The sequence below is a fragment of the Caretta caretta genome, chromosome 8, assembly GCF_965140235.1.
Source record: "Caretta caretta isolate rCarCar2 chromosome 8, rCarCar1.hap1, whole genome shotgun sequence".
Taxonomy (NCBI): Eukaryota; Metazoa; Chordata; order Testudines; family Cheloniidae; genus Caretta; species Caretta caretta.
The window spans coordinates 96,014,696-96,031,104 of record NC_134213.1 but is presented as its reverse complement, the minus strand read 5'-3'; positions in this window follow the sequence as shown (position 1 = coordinate 96,031,104).

Genomic DNA, 16,409 nt, shown 5'->3' with positions numbered 1-16,409 from the left:
GAAAAGGGCTGTCGATGCAAACAGAGTTCAGCACAAGCGTGACCCTTGGCAGGATCAGGGCCAGATCATGTGCTTAGGAAGGAGAAGACTAACTTCTCTGAAACAGCAGGACTAGTTTTTAGGTAGGCAACAGTGTATTCACCCAAGGTGGATTTCACAAAGCATAGATTTGGCAAAGCTTTTTTCTAATCATAAAAGCCCCACAATTCACTTAGTACCAATACTAGGGATCTTGAATGCGATTTTCCTGTAGTTTCCAGGTTAAAAGGTATTTCAGCTGAGAATGCCTGGCTCCTTAACTCCTCACCTCGGCCGGCGGCTCGATCTAGGGCGAGGAGTTCTCGGGCGAGGAGTTCTGCAGTCGAGAGGCAGTCAAGCAGAATGCAGCTCGCGAGCTGTCAGCTCCTTGCTTCCGAGGAACCGCTTCATGCTCTGACAGATGTCTCGCGGGGTCAGCTGGGAAGAAAATCTGAAGTGACTCAAGTCAATTTCAGGATCCTGCAGCTGCTGGGCTCCTTTGGTTGTCTGTTTGCCTCCTGGTGCTGGGAAATGAAGCCAAGCTGACAGCAAGCCATGGACCAAGCCAGCAGCAGCTGTGTGAAACTGACCATGAGTGGCAAAACAATTGCCAGCCATGTGACTCCTAACTAGGCCATCTGCAAACCAGGTCATTTATTCAGCACCCCAACAGTGCACCTCTGTTTGAAAACCTGGGCCCTTATATTTGTAAAGGGCCACGTAGGTCTGTGGCCTGAAGTTGAATGATACAGTGATGATGGTATTGCAGGTTCTATTCCATTAACATTTGGTTTCATTTTATCATGTGAATAGGTTGTGTGCAGTTGGAGTTTTCCACAGGAGCTAAGTACAGAGAGTCCTTGATCTGCCTTTGAGCAAAGGGCCATGACACACACACATTTACTTGGCTTTCATTCAACAGGATCATTCAACTAGGCTGTTGCTGCACAAGGTCACTCACAGTTCAGGCCCTTGGAATTAAAGATCTTTACAGATTATTTCTAAGGGGTGCTTGGGGATCTGAGAGTGGTTGTGTCTCATATATTGGGTCTTGCATTTATGTTTTTCACAGGCTTTTTAATGCCTAAGGGAGCCCTTGATGTCAAACTAATGTGTTATTTGGTTTTCTTATGATATAGCAATATAGAGGAAATACCATGAGAAGACCAAATCTCACTGCTTGTCAGCCCCAGAAATGGCTCTCTCAGGTATTCAGTAGCCTACAGAAAGCACATGCAGAGGTGAATTTCTCCAAATGATGCTGTTTGCATCTGTGGGTGGCAGCAGGGCGTCCTGCAGAGTCCTAATTTCCCCCTGAGACTTGGGGGTAACAGAGTAAATGTTCTCCCTTCAGGCCAGATCCCCACTGCCTCACCTACTAGCTGGTCATTTACACCTGAACAAAGTGGTTGTCAATGCTCCTGAAACGGAATTCCGCTGCTACGGGCTGCCAGGAACACTGGACAATGACTATACAGGGTGCAAGGCACCAATGAACCAGGCCCTGGCATTGTACTATAAGTTAACCCAAAGCAGAGCCCTGAATCCACCCACCCAGCGAAAGTTCAGACCCCATTCTGGATCGGGGGCATCTTGTGACTTGGGCCTATTTCTAAAATGGACAGGGACCCATAGATAGGGAGGGAGGGGTTCAGTGTCACTCACAAAGTCTTTCATTAGGACTGATCGGTAACAATCACAAGCTACCTAAGCAACTGGATGGCTCAGATAACACCCCACAGCAATATGCCCCTGGTTCTGATCTGGCTTCTAGTGGGAGAAGGTTGCTCCCCTCTGAAGAATATTGGGTCACGCCTGTGAGATGAATTGGTGGCCTCCCTCCAGTCCCCACTGTGTAGGTGATTGTTAGCTGGTAGTCTCATTAGATAGGTGAGGCGGCCTTTCATTCCCTGACCTCTCACTCGGATACAGATCTTCCAGGGCAGAGCAGAGGCAAACCCAGGCTGTTTTCTTTGGCTCAGTTACATCCCAAGACTCCTAGTTAAACCACTGGACTGTCTCTGAACAATTCCCCAGGTCTGGTGGTGGTAACACCCTTCATATGCCTCCTGTTGAAGCAGTTGTACTCTGCATCAATAATGAAAGAGTGGATGGAGTGGGTGATTGTTCCACTGTGGATAAATACTGAAATAGTCATTGAATGACTCTGGGGGCCAGTGGTTCAGGCACCCACCTGGGAGATGGGAGACCCCAGGTCCAGCCCCTCTGTGCCAACCACTCTTTCATTGTTTAATCCAGAGACCAACAGCTTCAACGGCTGAATCAGAGTATCCCAGAGCTCAATGGTTGGAGCACTCTCCTGAGAGGCTGGATACCTCTGTTCAAATTTTTGCTTCCTCCTCTCTGCTAGGCAGGGGGGAATTGAACCTGGGTCTCCCACATTCCAGGCAAGTGTGCTAGTCCCTGGGCAGCACCCCACCCCCTCTTCCTTGTGCTCCTGGAATGGGACCCAACCAGTAGACAGTCTCTGAGGATGCCTACTAGATGGGGTCCTGCATGCAACGTAGGCAGCTGAATGCCTGTCTCTCTCCAGTTCATGAATTGCTGGGGGGCTAAGTTGAGAGATAGGTGTCCGGATGCCTAGAGTGAGGCAGCAGCGTATGCCAGCATATCCCCAGCTGCAGAACATAGGCATTGAGAGAAATGGCGCTGTGAAAAATGGAGATGCTGAGGGAGTTCAGGCACCGACAGGGTTCAGCACCAGATTTGTAGATTGGCTCCAAAGCTGGGATGTAGGCAGCCAACCCAAGACTTCAGTGCCTACAGCTTGAGTTGAGGCACTTAAAGTTCTTTTGTGGATCCCTCTCTCTCTCAATAGGAAGCATTTGGTTTAAGTCATTTTGTCAGAGACAGGCCTTGTTTGGCACCAGAAGAGATGTAAACATAATTGCTTTTAAAGTCTAGTTTACAGTAAATAGAGACACCCAACCCAATGGGAGCTATGACCTGTACACGTCCTTCAGAGTCCTGCCTTGAACTCTGGACAAATCATAGAGCCTCACCTTACCGGGCATGACACAGCTTCCATATGAGGGGAGATTAAGAAGACTGGGACTGTTCAGTTTAGAAAAAAAAAAGACAACTAAGGGAGGATCTGATGATCCTGTCTGTGTCACTCAGTGCATCCGAGTGAGTGTGGGAAAAAGCTGATTTACACAAATCATGTATAGAACATTCCCTTTAAGTGGTATATAGTTTATTGGGATGGGACCTTTCTAATCTCATTCAATGGGAAAAACAGCCTATTTATTGGCATTACTGTACTATCCCTTGGGACTGGCCTTCCCAGGGAACACTGTTGGTTTAGGATATTCCTCTTTCTAACCCATGTTAGCTCTACCGGCGGTAGAGCAGAGCATCTACACTCAGTCCCAATCTGTGCAATCTCCATGGTGTTCAGAGCAGAAAATATAAACTCTGCAGGAACTAGGAGAGTGTTTAGATGCTGAACAGGGCTCTGTCTCTGGGGATCGTGCAATCTCCTCTCGACTGGGCGGGACACAGGGCCACCCTGATTAAGTGGCTTGTTCTGCGTCTGATTTGAAGTTGAGCTGTGGTAAGTGAATCCTTCAAGGCCCACATGCAGTATCACATCCCAGAACTAGTGCATCAGGTCTTTCAAATCCCCCCTTTAAGACCTACTCCCATCATGGTCCCTAGGGGGACTTGACACCTGCCAATGGCCAGCCGGCCTGCCAGGGTCATTAAGATCATGGTTATTTCCTGTTTACATATAGCAAACAAAAATGGACTGTCCTTTCAACCTGGCTGACTCTGCACACCATTGTACATAAACCCTTGCCCGCCACGCTTCCAGTTCTCTCCCGCCTACCTCCCACTAGCTGTTACTCGCTTATATCCTAGGCTGTGAACTCTGTGGGACAGGGCCTGCCTATGACTAGGTGTTCATACAGCATCTAGCACAATGGGACTGACTGTCATACAAAAAATAAACTTTGATTCATGCTCACTTACATCCTGAATAGAACCAGAGACACTGGAAAGCAAAAACCATAGTCAAAGACTGGGGTGAAATCCTGACCCGATTGAAGTCAGTGGCAAAACTCCCACAGGGCTAGGCTTTCACACACTGTTTATATATTTATGGCTGACTGTGCTGTGATAAAGGTGGGGAGTAAAGAGGAAAGCATTTCCTAAATACTGCAGGCAGGGTGCAGGGAACAATTATTCCAACTGTTTACACTTGGCTGGCTATTTTCCCTTTAACTGCCATTTACGTTCGAGAATGACCAGTCTTTGGATCCTCCAGAAATTGCCTGGTACTTAGTTCCTCTTCCGTCCCTTCTTCTTGACTCGTCATACACGGAGGGTGAATGCTCCGTTGAGACTCTTTCCCTTTCCATGCAGCTCTCCATTTCTCCCCCAAACCTTCCTTTCCTCTCACTCTGTTTCTAGATGGCATTCTGGGTCTGCCACATGCAACAGACAGCACATGGGCCATTGGTTAAACGAGTGGGGTCACATCAAGGGTGAGCTTTCTCCATGCTGGAGGTGGGTGGGCACGCACGCTGGTCTGTTTATGATATTACCGCTGGCTTTATCTTTTCATTATTTGTCAGAGAGCTGGCACAAGGGACAGCTGGGATCAGGACAAGTAGATTGGGGCAGAGTTTGCCCCGCATTACAGGTTGACTTCAGTGGGGTGGCCAGGATGTTACCGGGGTTAGGATACAGCCCTACATCTCCACTTCAAATTCAGCTTTGGACAGTAGGCGGAGACAGCTATTGGCCTTTCATAGCTATTCTGTCCCATGTGAAATGAGTTCTCTCTAAGTTCTTACACAGGGCCACATCACCATCGCACCCGAGTTGGTCATTTCAGTCCACCTTCTAGCAAGCATCAGCTACAATCGTCATGGCTGACAATCTCAGCAGAGACTGGGCTATCCCCTCGCTCCAAGAGGTGGTCCCTTCAGCTCAGGGTTCAGGCACATCAGGAGCGCAGCTGCATTGACAGAGCTCAGACGCCAAGTCTGTCCGTGTAGCATCTTCTGTGCACACAAACCACTACCAGATAGCCCCGGTGAGGTAATTCCTCAGCGAACGAAGCTGATGTTAGTCTGAGTCTGAACTACTCTGCTCTCAGTGGAGGTTAAACATTGTAGGAAGAGAGACATTCCTGCATGAAATTAAAAATGGGACAAAGCAGAAAGCCAAAACCTCGGCTGTACGTCTCCGCTGTTAGCTGGGCACGGTCCTAGGCAATAACCTTGAGGTGGTGCTGGTGGAGGGCAAGGGAGCTAAAGAACCCGCAGACATTGCTAGCAATAACCATCTTCACTGGGGAAGAAATGAAAACCTAACATGTTCCGATGAGCAACTCGTGTGTACTGTAAAGCACGCCCTCGGGCTCGGTGGCCTGCTCTAGTGCACAGGGCACTCGGCTGGGACCACGGAGATCTAGCTCTGCCACCTGTGTGCTTGCCCTGCCAGGTAGGGCAAGTTACGTCCCCTCTGTGCCTATTCCCCTCCCACCCTTTGGCTACGGAGAAGCTAAGATCTTTGGGAGGGGTCAGGGGTGGTGTCCAGGGTGGGTTGGAACAGTGCCTGCCTGTGTGGCTGTGGAGGGCTGGCTGGCAGTTGATCCATTTTGAGGCCGGGGTCCAAGCTTCTGCACAGCCCCGTTGATCTGGTGCTGGTGAGGGTCAGCTCGGAGTAAGTGCCATGCAGATCTTCCCTTCTGCCCTCTGTGGAGGGGACACGGTGGGGCTGGAGCAGCGGGGCTGTCTGGTCACTCCACAACCTGGGTTGGGCATAGGGGGAGAATCTCTTCCCCCAGCATCCGTTCCAGCTATCCGAGCTGGAGAGTGGGGTGGGTCTCTTGTTGTCCTGGTTTTAAAATACCCCGATGGCAATGAGAAGCCAGGTTTTGCCCCCCAGACAGCAGAGGTGGGGTCAGCAGAGAGGAAGATCTTCGGTTTTACAATATGCTAGCGGAGGCAGGGACACGGGCACATTGTATAGAGTCGAGCCGCTTCTCCAGTTTAGCGGCTGGCGGCACAGCAGGCCGGTATTTTCAACACGAGGCAGGTGACGAAGAGGCCTGAGCTTCAAAGATGCAGCGCACCCAGCTCTCCCACTGATCGGGTCACATAGTGAGGTGCCTCTGTAGGGATTTAGGTGCCTTCCTTTAGGCACCCACATTTGAAAACGCTGGCCGGAGCCTTTCCAGAGCCCTTCCTTGTGAATCAAGCCTAGCGCTTGGCCTGGGGTCTGCTTACAGAAGGAAGTGAGTGCTGACCCCTACTGGCATGTTTGTATATTCGCAGTATATATCTGGTGCGGGTGGGTGTCCGAGGCCTCAGAGGAAGGTCTCGGCTGAGGACACTGCTGGGGAGATGAACCTCCCGCTTTGAGCTTTCAGCCTGTGTTTTTAAACCAGGGCTTCGTGTGGCTGGGTGAGCTAGTGGCAGAATAGAAGGCTCTGAAAACCTGCATCTCTGGCAGCTGTAGTGGAGACTGACATGCCCTGCTTGCAGTTGGTTGAACCAATCTTGTGATGGTCAGTCAAAGCTTTCGAGCCTCTTTGGCCTAAATACTGAGCCAGTGAGCTCACGGGAACAGGTTCTCAGGGGCTGTGAATACAGGGGAAACCACCTGTCAGGCCTTTCACTGCTGGAGCTGCCTGTAGCTCTGGAGGGGTTCAACAATCAAGTGCAAACAAACTGGTGCTCGTTTTATCTGAGCTAGGAGAGCTGCTCCTAGTTCGGCTACTATAGGAGTCAGAACATATTTAAACAACAAGAGCACAAGACCCCCTCAGGTCATGACTTGGGCCATGTCTACACTTCAAAGTGTACGGGGGCCCAGCTGTACCAATACAGCTGTGCTGCTGTAAGAGTGCTTTGTAGCCATGTTATGCTGACGGGAGAGAGCTCTCCCCTCAACATAATAAAACCAGTTCAACGGGCAGCCATAGCTATGTCACTCACCCACCAACATAGCGCTGTGCCCACGAGCGCTTATACTGGCAAAACTTATGTCGCTCAGGGATGTGGGGTTTCTTCACACCCCTGAGTGACAAAAGTTTTGCCAACAGCTGTGCTGGTGTAGACATGGCCTTGCTGGTCTAAACCCTTTACACTGGCAGATCTTTACATGAATTCAACATTTAATCTCTTGGGCCAGGAGTAATACTAATGCCTACTTCTCAGCCCCTAGCGTATTCTTACATAAGAGACCTACAGTACACAAGCATGAATACACACAGGAAATACCCATGTGTGAGTGTCTCCATTGTGTTTTGACTTATGATTATTCGTGGTCTGAGTGCAGGACTGGTCAGGACATCATTCTCTTAGGATAGGACAAGACGCAATGTGTTTAAATCACAGCAAGGGAGGTTTAGGTTGGACATTAGGAAAAACTTTCTTCCAGTGCTTAACCACCCTGACAGAAATTGCCAATGGAGGGTGTGGAATCTCTGTCAATGGAGGTTTTGAAGAACAGCATAGACAAACACCTGCCAGGAATGGTCTAGTTCAGGGATGTCAAACTAGAATCACCATGAGGACTAGTACATTGGCCTGAGGGCCGCATCATGGACAACCCCCACTCCGCTGCCCCCAGCCCTGCCCCCACTCCACCCCTTCCATGAGGCCCCACCCCTGCCCTGCCCCGCCCCTTCCCACCTCTTTCCCATCCCTTCCCCAAATCCCCACCCCTGCCCCGCCTCTTCTCCGCCTCCTGCCCGAGCATGCGGCTCCTTGCTTCTCCCTCCTGGAAAGCGCTAAGCACCGCCAAACAGCTGTTTGGCAGCGGGAAGCACCTGCAGGTCGGCAGACGAGCGGGGATGCGGTGTGTTGAGGGGGGGCAGCAGGTAAGGGGAGCTTGGCGGCCATAGGAAATAACTTGGGGCGGCGAGCTTGGCAAGCCGCAGCAAATAACTCAGCGGGCCGCATGCAGCCCGTGTGTTTGAGACCCCTGGTCTAGTTATGTAGTCCTGCCTTGAGTGCAGGAGACTGGACTAGATGACCTTCCAAGGTCCCTTCCAGTCCTACACTTCTATGAAGTCTCTCCTGGGAGGGGAAGCGTGGATAGTAGTTAGAACTCAGGCCCCTGTTCTATTCCTTAAGCTTTGGCACCAATTCCCTCCCATTGGCATATCCCCTAATATCACTGCTTCAGTTGTCCCCATCTTAACAATGGGGACAACAATTCTTATCTCCCTCACAGGAGCTGTGTGGGAGTTAATGGAACCTAATAAGTGCTAAAGATTATGGAGCATTCCCTGGGCATAAATATGCCATTTTTCTCTTCCCAATCTAAATATTAGAAGAAAACACCACAAATATACAAGGGTTTTTTGCGCGGTCTCTGTATAAACAGATTTGGGAGCTCAGTGGTAAAGCTTCTCTACAGAAATACCAGCAGTGAACTCGAGTCTGCCTTCTGTGGCACACAGTTCCATTACGCAGCTCAGCTGTTGACCTACAATTTACTGAGCAGTTTCCCTGGGGATTTTAATGTCCTACTTCAAAGCAAACATAGGCTGCCCAAAGAGTGTTTTGTCTCCAAGTTTGCAGAGGATTGTGTTTTCCCCTCATTGAGGGAGAATTACATACCAGGAGCCAGGCCCTCCAGTGGCTGATGTTAGGGTTCTTTGGCCACTCACCCTCCTTGGTGCCAGTATGGAAAGGAAGCGGGGTACAATCAGAGACGTGAGGCATGGCCACGATGCCCCTATGCTAGGCCAGGCCGATCCTCTGCTGCAGTTTTGGCACACGGCTGTTGCAGTCCAGCAGAAGTTAGAGCTACCCTTAAGCAGCTCTAATAGAGGGCAAAGGAGTGGCCATGCACAGAGCAGCCCTAGGATCAGAATGCAACACAGAGCAGAGCACTACGCCACAGGTATGCACTACCCCCTACCTCACACTGTAGGGAGTTTGGTAGTGCCCATCGGCTCAAGAGTTTGCTGCTGGAGTTTTGATAACCTTATTGCCTCCTGCCCTCTGCTGGCAAAGCGCATATAGTCATTTCCAGTGCATTGTTGATACTGCAGGGGAGGAGGACAGGTTCCTGCTTGAATTTTACACACTGAATGAGTGTAACATTTACCTGCTTGCTGGTTTTTGACCAACTTTCCTAGTGATCTGGATTTATGGAAAAATCAAAATTCATGAGCAAAAAGTTTCTTCTGCACTTGACGAGAGGGGAGCATGGGGCCTCGAATACCATGTGTGTGTGCTGAGTGATTTCCTCGGTAACCCCTACCTCACAGGAGGCACTCACTTTCTCCTGTCCTTCCTTTTGCTGGTTCAGGGTGTCATTTTCAGAGACACTCAGCACCCAAACTGCCAATCAAAGTCACTGGAGTCAGTCAGGCCCTAGCATATCAACTTGGGCACTCCAAGATAAGTGGCTGCTTTTGATTCTTTTGGCCTTAATCTCTGTCCCACCACTTCAGCAGGCACTGTGGATTTAGAAGACAGAGCACTGGACTGGGACTCAGGGACCTGATTTCAGTACCAGCCTCTGCCATTGGTTTCCTAGGGGATCTCGGGCAAGGCCCCATGACTCAGTTTCCCTAGCTGGAAGGGTAGGACAAGGATATTGACCTCCTTTGTAAAGCAATTGGAGATTGTGGATGAAGGGTGTTTGTACCAAGAGCAAGGTATTATATGAGGAATCTCATAATATCGAGATGGGGATAGGTAACTCACCCAACACTTCTATTGGAAACTCTAGGCTTTGTTAAATATGCTCGTACTTGGTTTCACTAGAACCGTATCCAAGTGCTGTGTGTTAAGCATAGCAGTGATCTGCGTGGGACGGGGAAGCTGGGCTGCATGTTCCTTTGGAAGCGATGAATCTGTGAGCATGGCGAGTATCCTGTGGAGCAGGGGCTGGATGCTCCAGGGTGATGCTCGGCGGTCGGGCTGGGCCTATGGCTAACCTGCAGAGCGACAGCAGGGCCTGCAAGGCCTAGAGGGCAGTGCTGGTGTTGCCTGTGGCCTATGGGGTTGAGGAGCTGGCCCACAGCAGGCCCAGACAAGATGTTGTGACGCTAAGGAAAGGGGGTAGCAAGGTGCCTCCCAGCCCTGTGAAGCGTCAGCCGCCCTCCCCCTTTGAAAACAAGCCATGGTACACCAGAGAACCTCAGCAGCCCCGCCCCACAGCCCCCAGAGCACACGGAACACTGCCAGTACTAGCCACTAGCCTGGGGGCAAAGGGGGGGGGATGGCTGTGTTGGAGGGCCTCGCTTCTGTGCTCCCGGCAAAGCACCTCAGCGAGCTGGGCCATGGGAGCGCGTTAGCGAGACCTTGTCTCCCCATCTGCCCTTTTGGGTGCTTCGTTTTACAGGGCTAAGGAGCTGGGTGCTGTACACTCCTGCGCAGGCCTCGCAGGGAGGGATTTATACCGAGGGCTGCTGCTACCTGTCAGCTTCCAGACACACGGACGGCGCCGGGCCGCTCGCCTCTCAGGCATTCCCACAAGCTGACTCCAGCAACCAGCCTCACAGCCTAGGTCACCTGGCAGCAACGGGTGGAAGCGACAACTCAACATCTGTGTGGTTCCCTGGCTGAAATCCCTACCTACCAGCAGGGCCGGCAGCCAGCCCCACCTGACCCATTCAGCAGCCTGGCTCGGGAGCCATGGCTTTGGTGCTGACCGCAGCGCTTTCTGGCCAGCAAGCGGCAGGTGGAAGCCCCCACCCCAGGGTTCACACAAGATGGGTTCAGGCTGGAAACTGAACCTCATGTACTCACACAAATGCCAAAATTCCCCTGTCCACACCCCCACCCTGGTCTTTAATCTTCCTGTTCCCCTACATTCTAACGCCCTTTCCCTTCACATTCTCCCTTTATCACACTGCCTTCTTACCTGCGCCCCATGTTACCTTCCCCCCTGTAAGTCTACCTGTCTGGGCCCAGTCCCTGCCTTTCCACATCCCCTGATCCCTCACTACCTGCTCCCTGGACCACATGCTGATCAGGAGACAGCTGCTTCCAACCCAGTGGAAACAGGAGTGATGGGGACAGTCTTACTAAGGTTGCCTCATCTCCACTTGAGAATTGTGTAGGGAACTGGTGGGTGGCCTCCTTAGCTGAGCACAGCCTGGCTCCATTCTCACAGTAGGAGAGAGGGGCTGGTATTAGCAAGGTCCAAGCAGGCTACCAGCCTCAATGCACTTCCTGATGGCAAAGCACTGCAGGCCCTCTGCCTCAGTTTCCCCACCTGATCTGGTGGTTTACATGGCTCAGCCCTCCAGCCAGGTCACTACAACACTTCAGTCCCTTTCCAGGGGGAACAGAATCCAGAGTCCCAGTCCAAACAAAACACAAAATAAAGGAGTGATTGACCCAAATGAGTTAGCACTCATCCCCTTTAGGGCTATTCATCCACTCACCCCCTGGGCTCAGCTTTCACTCACTCTCCTACCTCTTCTGGAGAGACACCCTACTTCCAGGGCCTATCAGGTCCCCAGGTACTTCCAAACTGTTCCTTATCAATGCCTGTCTTTCCCTCCAGGCAGGCTTAATCAGGCATCAATCCCAGCTCAGCTCCAGGCTAGGCTTGTCTCTCACCACATGAGTATTATTGATCTGTACTCCTCCTAACCCAGCCCCAACCTGAGCAGGGCCTTCCCTTTTTACCCTCCTCCTTTCAGACCTGGCACCCCTACAGGTATAGCAGGAGAGGCTGATTAGGCCTACAGCAGCACATTAACCCTTTCAGGTCCGGGTGGGGTCTGTAAACCCCATCACATAAGGGCAATAGATAAATAAACGAGAAAGCTCCAGTTTCTCCTGCAATCATGAGCCGTTTAAAAAAACCCAACCCGACTCTAAGCTGTGAGGCTTGTGATGCCGCCAGGAGCACTTGAAGCGCTGAGCTAGGAGTGGGACAGAGGGCTGAGCAGCCCCTGGGATAAATATGTGCCATAAAATTTTACCCAGAAAGGTTTAAGAACAGATCAATCTCCTCACTTTACTGCCCCATATGCACACCGCTGCTTAAGAAATACTGCTACTAATAGGGCCACAGCCACCTGAGGGTCTAGATTGGGTGCTTACAGTTAGCCTCTTAAATCTATACGTAGGCATCTAAATATAGTAGCCTGATTTTCAGCGGTGCTGAGCACCCACAAATCACATCCCAGCCAGTGGGAGATGCAGGTTCCCAGCACCTTTGAAAACCAGGCCACTTTTACTGAGGGGCTGAACTACTGCTTTATGAGCCTAGCATTAATTCCGAGCTCTGCAAATGTCGACCGACCCTGTTATTTTTAAAGGTGATTCTCGGGCGTTTCACGTTTAACACAAGATTTCTCTCCTTGCATGAGAGATGAGAACGTCCAGCTCTTTTACTCTTCATGCTCCACAGAGGGCCGGGAAACGGGAGGTGGAGTTCTGTGGAAGCAGCAGCCAAGCAGAATGAGGGCCATGTACTGTCAGCTTCTTACGTCTGATGGACATCTCAGGGCTGCAGGGGTTGGCTGGGCTGAAAAGCTGCAGCAATTCATGTCAGTTTCAGGATCCTGCCCATTGCTGGGCTCCCTTGCTTGTCAATTTGCCTCTGCTGCCCAGAGATGCAGCCAAGCTGCAGGGAGCTACTGAGCAGACAGCAGCTGTGTGAAATGGACAAGAGGCAGAGAATTGGCAGCAAAAGGATTCGTGTCTCCCCTCAGTTACCCCGCCTGATTTCTGATGTCACATGGGCTCGGACAAGTCACCCCTTCCGTCTTCTCATTATGCTAATTAATTTGTTTTAACAAGGTTAGTGGTCAAGTCCCACCCCAGTAAGACATGCATGCGCTTGGGACTTTAAATCAAAGCCATCTTTATACCATGTGTTGTTGTTGCCCCTTCAGTTTAGCTGAAAGTTCCTATTTTCTGTAAAGGTCCATTTAATTTCATTGCTTTTGCACTTGAAATGTCCAAAACCAGAGCCTGATGCTGCAGCTGTTATAAAGCACAGATTTTCACAGGGACTTAAGGGAGTTTGGCACCAAAGTCCCCCAGAGTTTCAATGGGTTTTGGTACCTAACTCCATTATGCTCTTTTGAAAATGTCCACTTAAATCAATAGCAAGGTTCCTATTGACTTCAATAAGAGCAAGCTCAGCCCCTAGCAATAGCTCATTTGTACTAAAGAGAAGCCAGTGTGATTATCTCAGTGATGCTCAGCACATGGTATTTAGACCAAAGGACTGGAAAATATAAATAAGAGGATTTTAAATGTTATTGTGATGGGGTTGGGACTCACCACCGCAGCGCCTCCTGCTGGCTCATCAGGGAATTAGCTCAGTCCAGCATGGCACACCTTCCACTGGTGGTATCCCATCTGTCTCTCACCCTCCATTGGCACCTGGACCCACGTTGCTCCCTTCTTGCAGCATCCTCTTCAAGGCACTGCCCTCTGGCAGTGCCCCTTAGTCCTCGCTCACCCCCTTCCAGGGGGAGGTTTTCAGCAGTCTTTCACTTTGCCCAGCTGCAGCAGCCAGCCACTCCCCAAAGTCTAACCCTTCGTGTCAGGGGTCTGGTGCAGTCCGCTATCGCCACATCAAATGGCCGGGTGTATGTGCAAGGGGGGGGACCCAGGCCCACCCTCTATTCTGGGTCCCAACCCAGGGACCCTTTGGCAGCAGCCTTCCTGCCCTCCTTCTCTCCCCTTGTCCTCCTCTCTCCCTGGGCTGCTTCCCCTTCGGCCCCTTTGCACCAGCTAGGCCCTTCCCTCAGGGCCTGCAGCCTGGCAAGTACCGGACTGGAGTTCCCTTCTGCTCACCTCAGCCGCTTGTCCCCTCACCCAGGAGACCAACCTTCACCCTCTGAAGGCCTGAGAGAGACTGACTGCCTCTCACCTGGGCAGCCTTTATATAGGGCCTTACCTGGCCCTGGTTGCTGCCTCTTACTCAGCCTCTGATTGGCTCCCAACCTGCACAGCCTCTCTGGCCTGCTGAAGCCCCATCTAGCATAGGAGTGGGGCAGCCACCCCACTACAGTTATTAATTATTATTTCTTAATATTATCACATAACCCCCTCTTCTTGTTAGCCACAGCAGAGCCTAGAGGTGCAACCAAGATCAGGGCCCCATAGTGCTAGGCGCTGTACAAACACATAGGAGACAGTCCCTGCTCTGAAGAGCTTGCAGTCTAAATAGACGTTAGAGGGGACACTGAGGCACAGAGAGGTGAAGTCACTTGCCCCAGGTCATCCAGAAGGTCAGGGCAGGGCTGCGAACAGGACGCAGGTCTCCTGAGGCCCAGTGTATTGAACTAATCGGCCTCTCTGAATGAGCCTTCCAATATGCAATATATATTGGACTAAACTAGGGTAAATTTTTGTGGGCTTCCTGCCTCAAAGATGCTCTATATAAATACACTGTCCTCATGCAGATATTTTAAACATTTACTAATGGTTTGGTAGCAAAGATTTGCAAAGAAATCCTGACAGCTGCCCAAAAATATAGACCAGAACACTGGGGGAAAAAATCATTGCAGTGTGTGACGCGCCTGTAAAAATTCCTAAACAGGATTAGAGTCCTTCATGAAAATTCATCTCTAGAGGAAGCCCATAAGCGACTTACAAACCCTTTCCTCTGAAAACTGTTGTTGAGCTTCCACCTTTGATTTGCCAGCTCTCTCACTAATGCATGAAAAGTCTCAGTTAGATTTTTGTTCTCAACATCAAAAATAAAATGTCCTGAGCAGAATATATTAGGGTTAGGGAGGGATCTCTTCTTCCCCCTCTCTGCAATGTTATTACACTTGAACCTTGCTAATTCTTTGCTCCCTTGCAAACATAGGGGCCACAACATGGCATCAGTTTTTAAGGAGAATTCCTGAACGAAATTCCCCCAACCGACCCCTGATAAATGTCACAGAAGACTAGCGGTGTTGGCCCATTTCTCAGCAAAGATTTAATAGTACTGAGCTGCAATTAGTTCTCATGTTATAATGATTTGCCTAAAAATAGTAATGCTCAGTGTTACTTGGAGTCTGGTTTCTTTTGTATAGAGAGAGAAGTTCCATTTCAAGGTATACGATGGACCAAATTTTCTTTCTTTTTGTTTCTTTCCTTGGTGCAAAGCACTGAATTATCATGTTGAGGGTTCCAGATTTGTCATGGCATTTTTTTTATCAAAAATCACAGTCATGGTAAATTTAGTAAAAGTCATGGGTTTAGTGTCTGCACTATGATTTTTGATTAAACATGCCCTGACAAACAAAGGGGTACTGACTACCCCCAGCAGCATCCTCTGCCCCTGCACCCCAACCTTAATCCTGGCCTAGAAGGGAAGGGAGGCAGGGGCTGGAAAACGAGCCCACCCCACATTCACCCTGGGCACTAGTGGCTCCTGTGTCCTGCAGGGCTGAACCTGGCTCTCTGCTCCAGGTGCCGCGACCTGGCATGCTGGATTGCAGTGCCACTTAGGTTTGACCTGCTACCTCGCTCCTCGCCATCAGGATGCAGGGGTGCCTGGGACAAATCTGAGCCAAATCTGTGACCCCACAACTGGATTGCAATGCCCAGAGTGGGGAGCTAGTCCCAGCCCCACGGGACAGGAGCTGCAGCTGCAGCTGCAGAGTAGTCATGGACACATAAAAAGATCATGGTCAAATAGGAAGATCACACTTTCCATTAATTTTTTCCCCTGCTGTGACAAACCTGCAGCTGTAATCATGTTGCTTGTAAACGTTCACAGATCCTGCTGCCCTACTGTGGTGCCTTGCTAGGGACAGTGTGCCAATGTCACCTCCTGGTGATGGCTTTTCTGTTGTCTTACGTGGGTTACTCTGCAGGTTGCCAGTGATGGCTCTGAGTTTGCTATTCACTTGTTCAAAGGAGAAGATGCAGCAAAGTGATAACCAAGATAGATACATAGAGCATGTTCTGGTGGACTGCGTGGGTTCTCTTATCATGACGTTGTTATTTCCTGGGGACAGCTTTCATCTCACTCCAAATTTAGCTAGATCTTTGCAGGGATTAGTTTGCAGGTCACTCTGGATTTTATGGAGCAGCCATTTTATTCTGTCTGCCTTAATCCTAGGTTTTTAAAGTAGGTGATGTGTGACAAGCAAAGCACCGAATCCCTGCCCTGAGGATCATGCAGAACTGTACTAGCTGGTTTTAAGGTTGATTCTTTTCCAAAGCTTCTACTATTTGTGTCTTTTGTGGGACGTCGGATGTCCACATAACTGCTGCCCCTCCTCTGGACGGTTTGTCTGGAGGAGTGTGTGGTCTAGTAATGGATTTTGTTAACCCTTTATTTTTGCTAGCTAATTAAAAAAAAAACAAACTCATTTCCCCATGCTCTGTTTTATTTATAGGACTTGCAGTCAGGAGGCTTTGTCCCTAGCTGGGCTAATTTGATATGTCTGTGTATGTTGCTGTTTTAATGTTAGC